General features: G+C 24.0%; 1 protein-coding gene and 1 long non-coding RNA gene across 2 annotated transcripts in view; one reads left to right on the top strand and one right to left on the bottom strand.

Annotated features, from left to right (window-relative positions):
* The window catches only part of LOC111623152 (homeobox protein Hox-D9-like), a 150,701-nt gene that overhangs the window by 43,261 nt on the left and 92,527 nt on the right, over nt 1-14,913 (top strand). The window lies entirely within an intron of this gene.
* LOC111623173 lies at nt 1,677-13,864 on the bottom strand. The gene is made up of 4 exons (XR_002756404.1): nt 13,763-13,864; nt 4,066-4,177; nt 3,842-3,923; nt 1,677-2,063 (listed from the first exon to the last, which is right to left on the bottom strand). It is a non-coding gene; the product is annotated as an uncharacterized LOC111623173 (long non-coding RNA).

The following is a 14,913-nucleotide window of genomic DNA, read 5'->3' as shown; positions in this document are numbered from 1 at the left end:
TTCGTCAGATACTTGCGAAATATCTTCATTTATTTTTTCATTTAAGAACCACTTAATGTCTAAATTATGTTATTAGAAACTTCGATGAAGTCGACGTAATGTAATTACAGATTCTAGAATCTTAAATTTAAAGTCAAGAATGTTCGAATAGTTTCTACGAAAAGTCTTTGTCTCTTCTGTAATCTATGCATCACTTATTTTTAATGAACTGTTATTGTTTGTTGCTGCAAATATGATTGTCGTTTAAAAAGAAATCCAATTTTATTTAATTGTTCACGAGTTTTTTGAATAAAAATCTACAATTGTATATTTATAACAAACGTTTCTGAGATAATAAGTAATTCTTGCTCTTTACAACACTGTCTTAAACGTATATTTGTTTTTATTCTATTAAATCATACTTTTCTAAACTTTTTTTTATTTCTATTTTATAAGCCAGTTTATTTTATACATTAAAAATAACTTTTTACATATTTTGAGCCTATAATGCATATTTTATTCTCGATATTATAAGCTACCATAAGTCTCTACTCCCTTTTACAGAAATGCCTCCAAGTTTCAGTAGCTTGATTTTTAAATAAAAATTAGCACTTTATGTAGAATTATAGTGAAAAAGAAAGACGTAAATTTATAAATAATTTTATAAACTTTGCAATTTTAAAATTGTAAAATTATTTAGTAACGTAGACTAAACCTATGCTATATTTTAAATATTAATTGGGATTATATTAAATATGGATGAATAAATTTATATTTGCTACGTAAATAAAAGACAACGGTATTTAATTTAATTATTATACTTAAAGTTTAAGGATTGTTTTAAATTTAAATATATTTTCAAGATAACTTACAAAATTTGAACTTTGATACGCATAATAATTATACAGTTTTTAAGCAATATATATACGAACTAAAATAAACTAAATAAAATATTTCTAAGTTACTAAAAAATTAAATTTATAAGCTCATTTAATTATAAAAAAGACAATAATTAGATTAAATCTGTGTTGGAAACATTAATTTTAATAAAATAAAATAAAATGATAGAAAAATCTAGCATAAATTAAAATTGAATTTCTTAATTTATATATAATCTATTTATTTTTGTACATATGTTTAACATAAAAATAAGAGAATTAGTTACTAAAACATATCTTGATTTCTTTATATTAAAAAAACCCAAACAAACAATTATAGGCCTAAGCTGAGAGAGAACAATTTCAATTTCAATTATTTTTATTTGATGTTTTAATAATAAATAAAACATGTTATACATAAATTTGGAAATTTTATTTATTATAAATACATCATTCGTATGTTCATTAACTTAGGAAATAAAATAATAAAAATTTTTCATTATTAATTCAACTATAAAACTCATACAGAGTTTTTGTATCGTTAAAATATCGGGAAGCCAATTATATTTCGAAAATCATTAATATTGGAATCTATATTCCATCTTTGTCTTTATTACATTTATTAAAACACTATAATAAATATATATAGATAATTTAATTTGTATTATTACCAGTTATATATATATATATATATATCAGAATTTAAATCAGATTATCATTCTATTAGCCTTTATCTAGTCATTTAAATAAATTAACGTTACCACGAAGCCCAGCTGCATATAAATATTAATATATAAACATTGTTTTTTTGGGCGAGTTTTGTTTAATTAGACAATAACATTCCTAACAATCCCATTTTCTATTTATGGCACCGAATGAATAACGGTGAGGAACTCTTGTATAGGCACGTAAAAAAATTAATGAACACCATTAGGCACTTTTTATGGGTCTCAGCGATTCGAGCCCATGACATTGGAGTCGTAGACGACAATAGTTTTACGATGTCGTTTCACCTGCACTTTTATTCTCGCCGAGTTGATCCTTCGATTGGTCAACAATCTGGACTTGGCACTCTTAGACCCAACTATGTCTGTCCAGGCGTCAGAAATGATAGCGTACGGTCTTGGTTGTAAACTCAGAGGTATGGTTCCAATTGGGCACGTGATCTGTAGATCATGGTCGGATAATCCCACTTTCCGTCATGGCCTGGAAAGGTAAGCGAATCGAATACAACATTATTTATATATTGATAAGTTATGAATGCAATCAATAAACTGGTTTGAATAATTTTTAATTAAGAAATAACTTTTAAATATAATTATTATGATATTTTAAAAAGTCGCTTAGTTTTAATTGCTTGGTTTATTATAACATATAAGTAATGCTCTGGATTGATACTGATTATTAGGGTATATTATGCGCTTTAACTAGCCTTTAGAAATTTGTGATAGTTTAAATATTATAGTATAGGCTTTTAGGCCAAATAACCTAGCATAAATTTAAAATTTTGAGAGATTTTAAAGTGATAGACCGCGCACAAATTAATGAGTTGCATATTAAATTTAAATATACAAATATAGACTTAATTTTTATGTGATTTCTGTTTATATTTAATATAATTAATCGTGTTTTTACTATTAAATTATAATCTTTAGTAAAATCTAATGAAATATAAATGCGAAATCCATCACGTTTCGCTGTATTTTGAAAACTAATCTTATTCGATATAATTATTTAGTTTAAACGCTTTAATTCGAAAACAGTCAATTCATTTTAAATAATTATGAGTTTGAATATTTAAATAATTAATTGAAGCATCACTCTGTCTAACACATTCTTACTTTATTTATTAATTTTTAAAGAAAAAAATTCAGTTTAGTCGGGCATTGATAACGACAGAAATTAAAAGTATTTCATATTAAAATTTAGTAAAGAAACTGTTTGATATATGGTATTTTATTATTTAAGAATATTATCGATATAAAATTTAAAACATTGAATCTACAGTGCTATAAATCTACATACATTACATTTGAGATTAGAGTAGCTTGCTAAATAGTTTTAAATAACAATCTGAATAAAATTTAAAAAAAGAAATGATTTTACTATATTTAAAACGTATATTTAAATTATTATTCAATAAGTTGAAAAACAAAATACTTTTATAATCTTCGAATAACAACTTCCATATAGAAAAGTTATCATTTAGCATCTAGAATAACTTCTGTGCCGTCATCCGATTATTATAAATCTCTACATAGGAATTTTAATACGACGTTGGGTCGATTTTTTAATAAAATTATAAAAAGAATTATTACAGTTAAATTTGTTTTTTAAGTTATTTTAATAACAGAAAGCCAGGCCTATACAAAATAGAAAACAATTTTACTACGATTCTTTTTAGTATAGTCTGTAACAATGAATTGTTTCGGCAAGTTAAATAATTTTGTATATTTGAATGCTTTTAATAGTTTAATTTTAAATATATTAAATTAATTATAATTAAATATAAAGTAAATTTAAGAAGTTAATTATTATTTAGTCTCTTCTTATAATTACTGAGAAATGAGATCTGGTGAAGAGAAAATTTATTTAAATTAAGACAAAATTATATAATTCAAGCAAGCTTATTTAATTTGTAATATTTACAATTATATTTATGGAATTAATTTGTAATATATTGCAAATTAAGTTACATAAATGCAGTCTATATACCTTATATAATTTACAAATTATTGATAATTTTTAATTTCTCTTTAGAATAAAAAGAAGAACGAAAATATCAGAAAAATGAAAATATTTTTATTGCATAAAAAATTATTCTTTAATTAAAAAGAAATAAGTTGATTAATTTAAATTTAGAAATTTATTCTAGAATAATGCTTTGATATATGCTATAGAATAAGACAGTTTCATCAGATAAAAGCACAATAGATTAGAAGAAATTTAGATAATTTAGAATATAATATTTTAAATTTGCTTACCAATTTATATAATAAGGTTTATTTAAATATAATGTATTGTGAGAAAATTGATCAAAGTACATCATCTGAGCAAAATTTAGGTCTGTTATTATAAAAATAAATAATTTTGTTTATCTTATAAATTTGATATTCTAACGAAAATTGCTTAATGAAAAACTTAAATTTTAATCCATAAAAATTTAACTTTGTAGCTAAAGATTCAAAAATGTCAAAATTCTAGTTACGTAATTAGCTTCTATCTTCAAGTTAAATTTTATAGTTATGGACTTCATAGGCCTAACTTTTCCTCGTTTGATAACAACACGCCTGAAGAAGTTTTTAATATAAATTTAATTTCTGAAATATAAAGAAAAATTCTCAGATTGTAAATTCGATATTAAATATTTCGCATCGTTGATAGTGCATAACTGTAAATTGGCATAAAAAATTATTATTACTACTCTATTAGTTTGCTTATTTTTTCGTTTGAATAGTGAACCAATAATAAAAAGAAATAATAATCAAATTTACTAATAAAAGNTTCTAAACTTTTTTTTATTTCTATTTTATAAGCCAGTTTATTTTATACATTAAAAATAACTTTTTACATATTTTGAGCCTATAATGCATATTTTATTCTCGATATTATAAGCTACCATAAGTCTCTACTCCCTTTTACAGAAATGCCTCCAAGTTTCAGTGTTCATTATTACCTAAAATTAAACAGACGTCATTAAAAATAAATAATAAAAAGGGGATATCGACAAGAAGAATTGAATGAAACAGTAATTATGAGTACCGAATGTTACAGTAATGTTTAAAATATTATCCTGGCGCGCAGTTTTATCATTATAATCTGAATATAAATCAGTAAAACATACATTTTTTAACAGCTATACAGCTAGGTTATTTTTATTTATTCCAAACATTCGTGATAATTTTAATTTGTTTGAAAGTCAGTGAAAATTCAAATGAATGAAGCTATAGATATATCATAGCTTATTTCAGATATTCTTTTAATTATTTAAAATACATTAGCTAAAATATTTTTACATCTCTTTTAATGTTAAATTTATTAAATATATGACTTTCAATTTATAATTTAAACGTTATATATAGACTTACTGCACCTCAAAGTTCATTGAGTAAAGTGAAATTCTTGTTATATTTGTTACCATAGATTAGCAATTTTTTGCCGTAGGCTAAATCCTTAGGCCTACCAAAAGAAATNTCACTTTTGTATATTAAACTAAGATTATTTTTATTATTAACAATGATATTTTTCGTTTTTTTAACATATGTTTACAAACAATATTCAAAATTAATATACAGAATTTTTAACTAAATGCCCACTCAAAGAATAAAATCAAACAAGGAGAAAAAATAAATAAATACAAGAAGAAAAAAACAAGAACTTTAACCTCGCGTGAGATCTGAACTCACGTCCTTCGATAAGATTCGAATGACCTAATCAATAAATTATCGAAACATGTTTTTATTGGGACTCTGATCGTTATTCTGACATTCCTAACTTAATTTTCGATATTAAAAAAAATTAATTTTATATATGATAATTATAGAATAAACAATTTAAATAATAAAATTAAGATAAATTAATTTTTTTCATATTAGAAAGTAAATTTGGTGAATCTTAATTGAATTAACAAATATTCTAAGGATCGGCCTCGATATTAATAAGCTAAAGTATAAATAAATAGGGTGTATTTTATGCAATCTTTTAATGGGTGGACAGAACTCACGAAATTGACCTAATAAAAAAATTTAGTCTTGGTCTTTTTCTCCGAAATACACCCACTACAAAATTGTAAACTTCAATAACTGTCGGAGATACAAATTATATAATTGGCGAAAAACAATTATTTAAAAGAAANTATAATAAATATGTATTTATCAATTAGTCGTGTAAATCATATTACTTGAGTTTTTATAAAAAAAAAAATAAACTGTATTGATTTTAAAATATGAACTGTTAACATAATCTAGAGAAGAAAGTTATGGGATGAGGTTTAAAATTAATAGGTAAACTTATTCAGATTTTACGTTTTTAATAATCTTAAATCATTTTTAAAGCAAAATTTATATAATATTTTAAAAGTGCTTTGTTAAATATGCTTTATTTATCAGATCATGTCTTTTGTGTAATTCTACACTTAAGTAATTGTAGTGTAATTACATATAGCCCATCTAGAAAGTTATACAGTACGTACCTGTACACAGACTATCTCTATAGACTTACAGACTAACAGAAGAGACTTACTTTCTGTCTCTTCTGTAAGTCTGTGCCGTACATATATATTCTAAGCTATGTAAATGTTCAGAACTTACAGAAGAGGCAGAAAGTAAGTCTCTTATGTATGTCTATAAGTCTATAGTCCTATAATTTTATAAGATAAGTTATTTTCAAGTAAGCCTATATGTCATAATTTGATCTTTTTACTCTAATTGCTAAATAAATTCAAGATATTTAACTTTTTACTGCTTTAAATTTAACGAAATCGACGTGGATTCATTATTTTAAAGAAAATATTTCATTGTTGCATTATTAATTAAGAATTTAGAAAAAATAAATTTGTTTTATTCGCATGTTTATTTTATAAAAACAATTAAAACAGCTAGAATTAGTTTTATATAATACAAAAAGTATCATCGTGTAAGTGATAGGTGAATACGTTATCCGATTGTGTGATGCATTTTCTATAACATATCCTTTAGGAATTACAAACTCGAAATTAATCGATTAATAGAACAGTGTGGCCTTGGCCATACGTGCCGATTGAACGAAGGTATTAATATTTTTTAATATTTTATTTATTAAAACAAATAATAAGTAGGCCTACTGTACGTATACTTCGAGAGAAATAACTTACAACTTGAGTTTATGACCAAGCGCCAAATTTTGAATAATACTGTATATAGCCTATGCCTACAAACATCAGTTAAAGACTAATTATTAATTATTTCTTCTAATAATTATTGAAACGTGATGATTATTATATATCTTTCGCATGATGGTTTTCATATAGACCTATGTTTTTGAACATTTTGTAAACACGAAATATAGTCATTTTATTGAGAAAGTATTAATGTTTAGAAACTTATTCAATAAAAATCACTAATGATTACAAAATAAACAGAAAAAACACGATTTTATTTAAAATATTATCTTATAATTGATAATGAAATATATTTGCTTACATTTGCACTTATAAAGTAAAATCATCATTGTAATAATAATTTCACTTTCTTGTCTATTAAATGCCACTGTAAACAAATACATTGATTGAAATGTTGTTACAATTGAACTCATTCATTCTAGCGTGGAAGATCATATTGTTTATTGAAATCCGATGTTTTATAATTAATCTCATAAATAACACTGCTAGTTTATCGCTTGGATCACTTTAATCATTTTAATCAATACATTCAATGAGTGTACTGATTAAAAAGAGTGGTTAACAACGTGTTTCTTTCAACGAGAATGAACGGGAATCTGTGTCCTTACAATTTATTTATGATTAATACAGATGAAGCATTTTAATAAATATTTAAACGCAATTTGTTCACAATTCGGAGCCTAAAGTGCAGAGTGAATATACAGTAATGGTGTCTAATCAACGTCCCTCGTGCCAACTTTTGCATTCGGCGAGATTTTCGTGACACTTTATAAAAAAATGTCAAACATTCTAATAAATTTTGTTTAGTTATAGAAAAATAAAAACAAAATTCTAATTTAAAAAAGCATTTGTGATAAAAGAAAACGAACGAGATGGAAATAAAACACTAACAAAACTATGAATGGAAATGTAACACTAAAACAATGGAAAGTTTACCTAGTGATCACTCTATTACAACGAAGAAATTAGCTTTTTTTCAGCAATTTTCCTTTTGTGTATCCTTTTGAAACTATTTTCAAGTATAAATTGTATATTTTCTGAAAAATGCAACAATTTAACAGCAGGAAATTCTGACAGTTGTGATGTCTTTAAAGTCACAAGTTATAAATTCAAATAGTCATCGTAAATAATAATATACTGTGTATAATTTATACATTTTATTCTCTTATGCATTATTCTTATTATGTAGTGTCATAATAGGATGTTTTTTTAAATGAATTTTAGGTATATTACTTAAATATATATAAAAGAAATGACAAAATAATAATTAGGTAATCATTGAAAAGTTTTTAAAAAAGTAATAATAAATAGGGATGAAACACTGATATTTCGCAGATTGAACTATGTTTATTTATAGGAATTTGGCGCACGTGGAGTATATTTCGCTTATATAGAAAATATTTCAGGCATCCCGGATATAGAAAACATGTTTTCATGGTTTTTTTTATACAATAGTTTATACAAATGTAGTTTTCTAAAGAAAATTATATTCATAGAAGCTATTGTAATACAAAAAATAAATAAAACATAACTCGTCATGTTGTTGTTTTTCGTTTGATTAAAGTTAGTACTTGGTAAATTGCGTGTTGAACATAGGTCTATATGCCATCATTATTCGGCAATATTATAAAGTTCCTTGAAGTATTACATCAGAAATATAGGCCCTATATTTTTTAATTCTATTTTCCTAGATCTATATNTTACTCATTATACAAATTTATAAAGAAGAAAATAATATGTAAAATTTACTTATCGATAACAAAATATAACGAAAATTTGTTAAAATATTAATATTCTAAATGATTCTGTCTTTGGCGTCGTTTTTTTACAAACAAAAAGACTACTTTAATATATAAATTCTGAGGAATTTATACATTAAAGTATTTCATATGTTTAAAGTAAAATTAAATATATACCTTTTAGTCTTAGACATTTTCACTTATTATTTTATACAAAGGTGCTTTAATGAATAAATAGAACATACTTTCCGAAAAAAAAACTTTTATTAAGGAAAATATTACATAAATAGAATGCATGTAAATAAAAATTCAAAGCGTGCTTCATTCCGAAGATTAAATTTTGCTATAAAAACATAATAGAAAATTTGAAACTGACTTTAGGCCTAAATCTTTTGTTTGAATTAACTTATATTATCGAATGATCGGTTTTTACATCAAAAATAGTCTCAAACTATAATTTATTGATCTAATTTTATATTTTTATTAAATCTAACTCTTAATTTAAAGTTGGAATGATAATTTTATCATTGAAATTCTAAACATCTTTATTTTTTGAAAATTTGTCGAATTTAAATGCTTTATTGATTTTATACCTTAAAATATTTATTACCTTGAAACCGTGTATCTTATTTAAAATACAATAAATAATTGAAAAAATACTGGCAACTTTTAATAATAGTGTGAGGAATATGTCAACTAAATAATAGACTGTAAGCTTCAATTATAATTCTATGTATAGACTCCTATTTTGTTAATTTTGTTTGATTTTTAATATTTTTGGCAAAACTTTTATACAAATAATAATAAATTAGTAATTAATCTATCTATAAATTTAGAAATTATAAACGTATTTTCATTTTTTCGTATCATTTTTAGACTATGAAAATACTTTTAGTTAAGCCTATGATTTTTGTATAATTTATACAATATCTGCAATAATTAAAGTAGGGAGATATTTTTAACGGGATGATATCTAGAATTTAGGTAATTAAATTAACCCCTAATAATCCCAAATCTAAAATTTGAATGTGTTTGTAACATGTAGTAATCTGGATAGACTGAAAAAATTGTTTTAATTTGGCAACTTTGAATTTATTGAAAAGTAAAAAGAGAATTGACAATTTACAATCCACCTTTTAAGGGAAATAGTATTTTAATTTTAAAAATAAAATAAATTATTTTATTTTATAACTTGACAAAAATTTTATGTTGGGAAAAAGATTTAGGATTTTATTACATTTAAAATAAAAATTTCTTTGTTGAAATATTGAAACAAATATTCTGTTGAATAATTTTTCAAGAATTTGTGTACTTTTTTAATGTGCTATTGTTATTTTTTAAAAGAAAATGCGTGTTAATTATTTGTTTTCTCTGTAATTATGTCGAATGAAAATTATATAGATGTATAAATGTATAAATTAAAATTTTAATACATACCTTTTATAAGTAAACTTGAAATAACTGATTCGGTATTGAAGGTAGCAAACTCTACAGTCCACTGACACAAAGTAAAGCAGGCAGGGTGGTCAAGACAACAGAGATGACATAGATTTATCACTCCTGTGTTACGCGGGAGATAGTATAATAAAATCTTTGTTGTAAAACCCGCTTTCTATTCTCAATTCAAAATAAAATTTTCATCCAAAAATTCAGAATAAAGTTTATTTATGTTATTCTGATGTTTTAAGTTAGGTTTAATATTTTGTAATCTTGTAAACTGATAGAAATGTTAAAATTAATAGTGAATATAATAATATAACATTGTAATTTTTAAGCAAATTCACTCAATTTAATTAATATTTTTAGTTATTTAAATATCTTAAGATTAAAGTGTTTAAAAAATAATAGGTAGAATTAATGCTTAAATGTTTTCAGAGCTGTTGTCACTACAAAAAAAAGGACATCCAGACATTTCATTTCGTCAGATACTTGCGAAATATCTTCATTTATTTTTTCATTTAAGAACCACTTAATGTCTAAATTATGTTATTAGAAACTTCGATGAAGTCGACGTAATGTAATTACAGATTCTAGAATCTTAAATTTAAAGTCAAGAATGTTCGAATAGTTTCTACGAAAAGTCTTTGTCTCTTCTGTAATCTATGCATCACTTATTTTTAATGAACTGTTATTGTTTGTTGCTGCAAATATGATTGTCGTTTAAAAAGAAATCCAATTTTATTTAATTGTTCACGAGTTTTTTGAATAAAAATCTACAATTGTATATTTATAACAAACGTTTCTGAGATAATAAGTAATTCTTGCTCTTTACAACACTGTCTTAAACGTATATTTGTTTTTATTCTATTAAATCATACTTTTCTAAACTTTTTTTTATTTCTATTTTATAAGCCAGTTTATTTTATACATTAAAAATAACTTTTTACATATTTTGAGCCTATAATGCATATTTTATTCTCGATATTATAAGCTACCATAAGTCTCTACTCCCTTTTACAGAAATGCCTCCAAGTTTCAGTAGNAATTTTTTTTATACTTTATTAATTTCGGAACTTATTACAAGCAAACGCTTGATATAATCTTTCTTAAATTAATGAAATTATAATATGGATTCTTCTAGTAAAGAAAGAAGAGAATAAATTTTAAAATTTGCATGTTATGAATGGAGTTTATCGAATTTTTAAGGAAGTTGTTACATATTTTTCTACTAGAAAAATGTTAGAATAGGCGTGCGGCTAATAGTTACTAGCTTTACTGCTTAGCTAATGGTTATAAATACTTCACAGAAAAATGCCATTGTGACATAACAATTACTTTTTTTCTTTTTGTTTTTTACTTGGACTATAGACTAATTCACTCAGTTTATATTTCCTCCTAATTTTATGTAATTTGAAACCTACATTACATTTTCTTTTTGAACTGAGAGATGTTCCCTTGTGAATATTTTCAAGTCACGAAAGTTACAAAATATCGTTATTACTTGAATTAAACTTGAAATGATTACTATCCACCTACAAATTATTTTAAAAAACACTTATAATGTCTCCCTGCAGCAAATATTTATAGAGATATCGTTTAAGTAGATATCTTATGTGTGTTTTTCAGGCATGATAGTTAATTTCTTAATTTTTTTTTTTTAATATTTTGTTAAAGTAATTTTTATAAAATTGCTTAATTTTAAAATTAAAATGAATTAATTACAAATTTAATTTCATTTGTAACATTAATCAATAGAAGCCTTATATGTGAATTAATGTATAATATATAAAAATGTATTTTTATATCTTTCCTACTTCATTCCTAAATTAATTTTTTTTAAATATAGTTTAACTTTTGACTATAAAGTGTGCAAGCATTTTAAAAATTCAGTAGTCTATAATTAAAATTGATTACCTTGATATAAGATTATATGCCTAAATTTTAAGCTTATTATTGAAATAAAAAAAAAACTTATAAGCATATGAATCGAGTGTAGGAAGCCAAAATTTAATTTCAAGTAATTACTCGTAAAAGTTCCTTGTGTAATATTTAAAAAATATATACCTATTGAATCTGGATACTTGTAAAGGGTCATAAAATTTTTAATTTGATAAAATAAATTAACGCTTGACATTAATAGATCCATGTAATGAAATTCTTGAATAATCAGAAGCTAGAAAATACATTTTAAAAATAATTAAACCTCGATACAGAGTGACACTCATACAGTAATCTTATACGCCTTATAAGGTTTACCTTATAATCTTATACCTTTATAAACCTTATATACTTTATGATATACAAAAACCTTAGCCATGAGGTGATACTCCTCATTCTAAAGGTATGTTCAACGGCCGATTGTATTTGATCTATAATTCTTCTCACATGCAGTGTCATACTATCTTTCAATGTTATCAAATTTGAAATCCTCGATAAACCGAACTCTTTAAGTATCCAACGACCAAAAATCATACTTATCCAAAGCGCCAAAAGTGCCTTAGTGGTGAGTTATGGCACTATTTTTTCTGCACGTCCTGAAATGTCAGATTCTATTGCATTGGGCTGCTAAATATCTCTTTAGACAACGTTGAATAGGGATACTTTAATTGCAATCAACTAATATGTATATAGTCATATTATATAATGCTAATTCGTAATTAAATTCATATAAAACAAGCGAACAAATTTTAAATAATGTAAAGCAGATTTGAATAATTAAATATTTAAAATTAATAAATGCGTAATTTAATTCTTTTAATAAGAAAACAGTTTAAATAAACAGGAAAATTTACATATAAGTTATAAAAAAATTAATGTGAATATATTACTGAATGAAGTGTTAAATAATATAAATTTAATTCTGATTTAAAATGTATTTAAACATGTTGTTAACAACGTTAATCAAGTTTAAATTTTTTCCCCTTTTTTTGATTGGCCAGTTTTTGTTTAGTTATTTGAATGCATTATATCTTAACAATTATGTTACAGTATTTTTACGNAATAATATAAATTTAATTCTGATTTAAAATGTATTTAAACATGTTGTTAACAACGTTAATCAAGTTTAAATTTTTTCCCCTTTTTTTGATTGGCCAGTTTTTGTTTAGTTATTTGAATGCATTATATCTTAACAATTATGTTACAGTATTTTTACGAATTTTTGTTTAGTTATTTGAATGCATTATATCTTAACAATTATGTTACAGTATTTTTACGTAACTGAAATATAAAGAAAAATAATTCTAAAATTGATAAAATAAAAGAGTCTGGTTATATTTACTTGTATTCTATATAATTTCTTCTATATACAGTATGTTCTCTTCATAATTCAAATACATTCTACATCATTCTAGTCTATGAATTGAGTTCTTGTAAGTTGAGGATGATGTGGCTAAGGCTCTTCTTAAGTAACGTTAGGTTACGTCTGACCAACCAAAGAAGGCGTTAAAATAACGCCTTCTTTGGTTGGTCAGACGTAACGTAATGCAACTTAAGAACCTATCTGACCACAATTTAAAGAAGTGTTTGACTAAAGAATTGAAATTTATCATTCTGCAAGAAATGTGGAATGATTTAAGGTTTGAAATTACGTTTGATTCAATTGGTTACACATTACTGTATAAATATCAGATTAGAGTTACGTATTTCATGTTCTTTTAATAAAAGTATTGTCTACATAACGAAGCAACAATTTTCTTTATTTATTTACTTATTAATTGACGTCAAATTTATTGAAATTTCACGAATNGCGTTACAAGACGTTTAAGTAAATTGATTTGTAGTAATTAAATAAATAATATTTCCATATTTATTTTAAATTAATTTTTGAGTAGAATACAGTTTCTTACCGGTGAACGATACGAAATAATTAAAATTTTTCTCATCAACAGAATTTCGTTTCATTCGATTTCTTTTAAATATTTGTTCTATTTTCTTCACAAGTCAATCTGCAATTAAAAAGAAATTTCAATATTATTTTCTTCCCTTCATTTACATTAGTTGTGTTAAGATATACAGAATTACTATTGTGTAAATTGTAGATTTCTATGTATTTTAACAGAAACTTTTATTTAATTTTGAAACTTTCTAATATTCTGAGAGTGAATTAGGTTACTAGCCTAACTGATTCTTAGAATCGCTTCAATCAAATATTTATTATAGGCCTATATTTCGTTACGTTTTCATGCAATAAAACGTAGGCCCTATAAGTTTTTGGTGCTAATTTGAAAGTTCAGGAAGTGTAAAGCTTGAAAAATCGAAATAACTATATATTTATACTATATTAATAATAAACTTGCATAAAATAAAAATATTAAATTATTTTAAAGTAAAACCTGTCTAAACAGAGAAATAATTCGGTACCGTGTGATTCCGGTTAACATAGGTTTTACTGTATAAACTGTAATAATAAAGTCTTATGTGGCTGAAACTGCTACCACTTTATACTTTTCTGAGAGTTAAAAGACTTGGGTTCAGTAAAAAAATTAGACATTTTTAATTATTATTAAAATAAGTGATTATTATCTGGAATATTGTAAAAGTAAGCTTACTGTCTGTATTTATTATAAAGGAGAGGAATGATGCATTTATATAAAATTGTTGATATTTTTATTCATAATTAGATTCATATTCAATGAATTTGTTTGAACATATCACTTTAATTTGTGTCTATCATACAGGCTTGAGGTAGCACCTGTTAATTTGGCGTCATTTTCTTGTTGTTTCTTATATTACGCAAGAAGAGACGTAAAATTGAGCAAATTGACGCAAGTTATCATCTTCCAACAAATTGAATACTTATTAAAGACAGGTACAGACATTATAAATTAAATAAATTTTCAATTTACGGAATGAACTTACGGATATACGTCGTAACTAAATTGTTCGTGGCTCGAAAATGATATTGTGTGAATGGAAAAATATTAAGTCCAATCCAGAATTTGCACGTTTTTAATTATCATTGTATTAAATTAAATTAACTTATTATACATTCATGTAA

The sequence above is a fragment of the Centruroides sculpturatus genome, unplaced genomic scaffold, assembly GCF_000671375.1.
Source record: "Centruroides sculpturatus isolate CEXI.00-Female unplaced genomic scaffold, Cexi_2.0 scaffold144, whole genome shotgun sequence".
Lineage (NCBI taxonomy): Eukaryota > Metazoa > Arthropoda > Arachnida > Scorpiones > Buthidae > Centruroides > Centruroides sculpturatus.
This window is presented reverse-complemented; position numbering and strand designations above follow the sequence as displayed.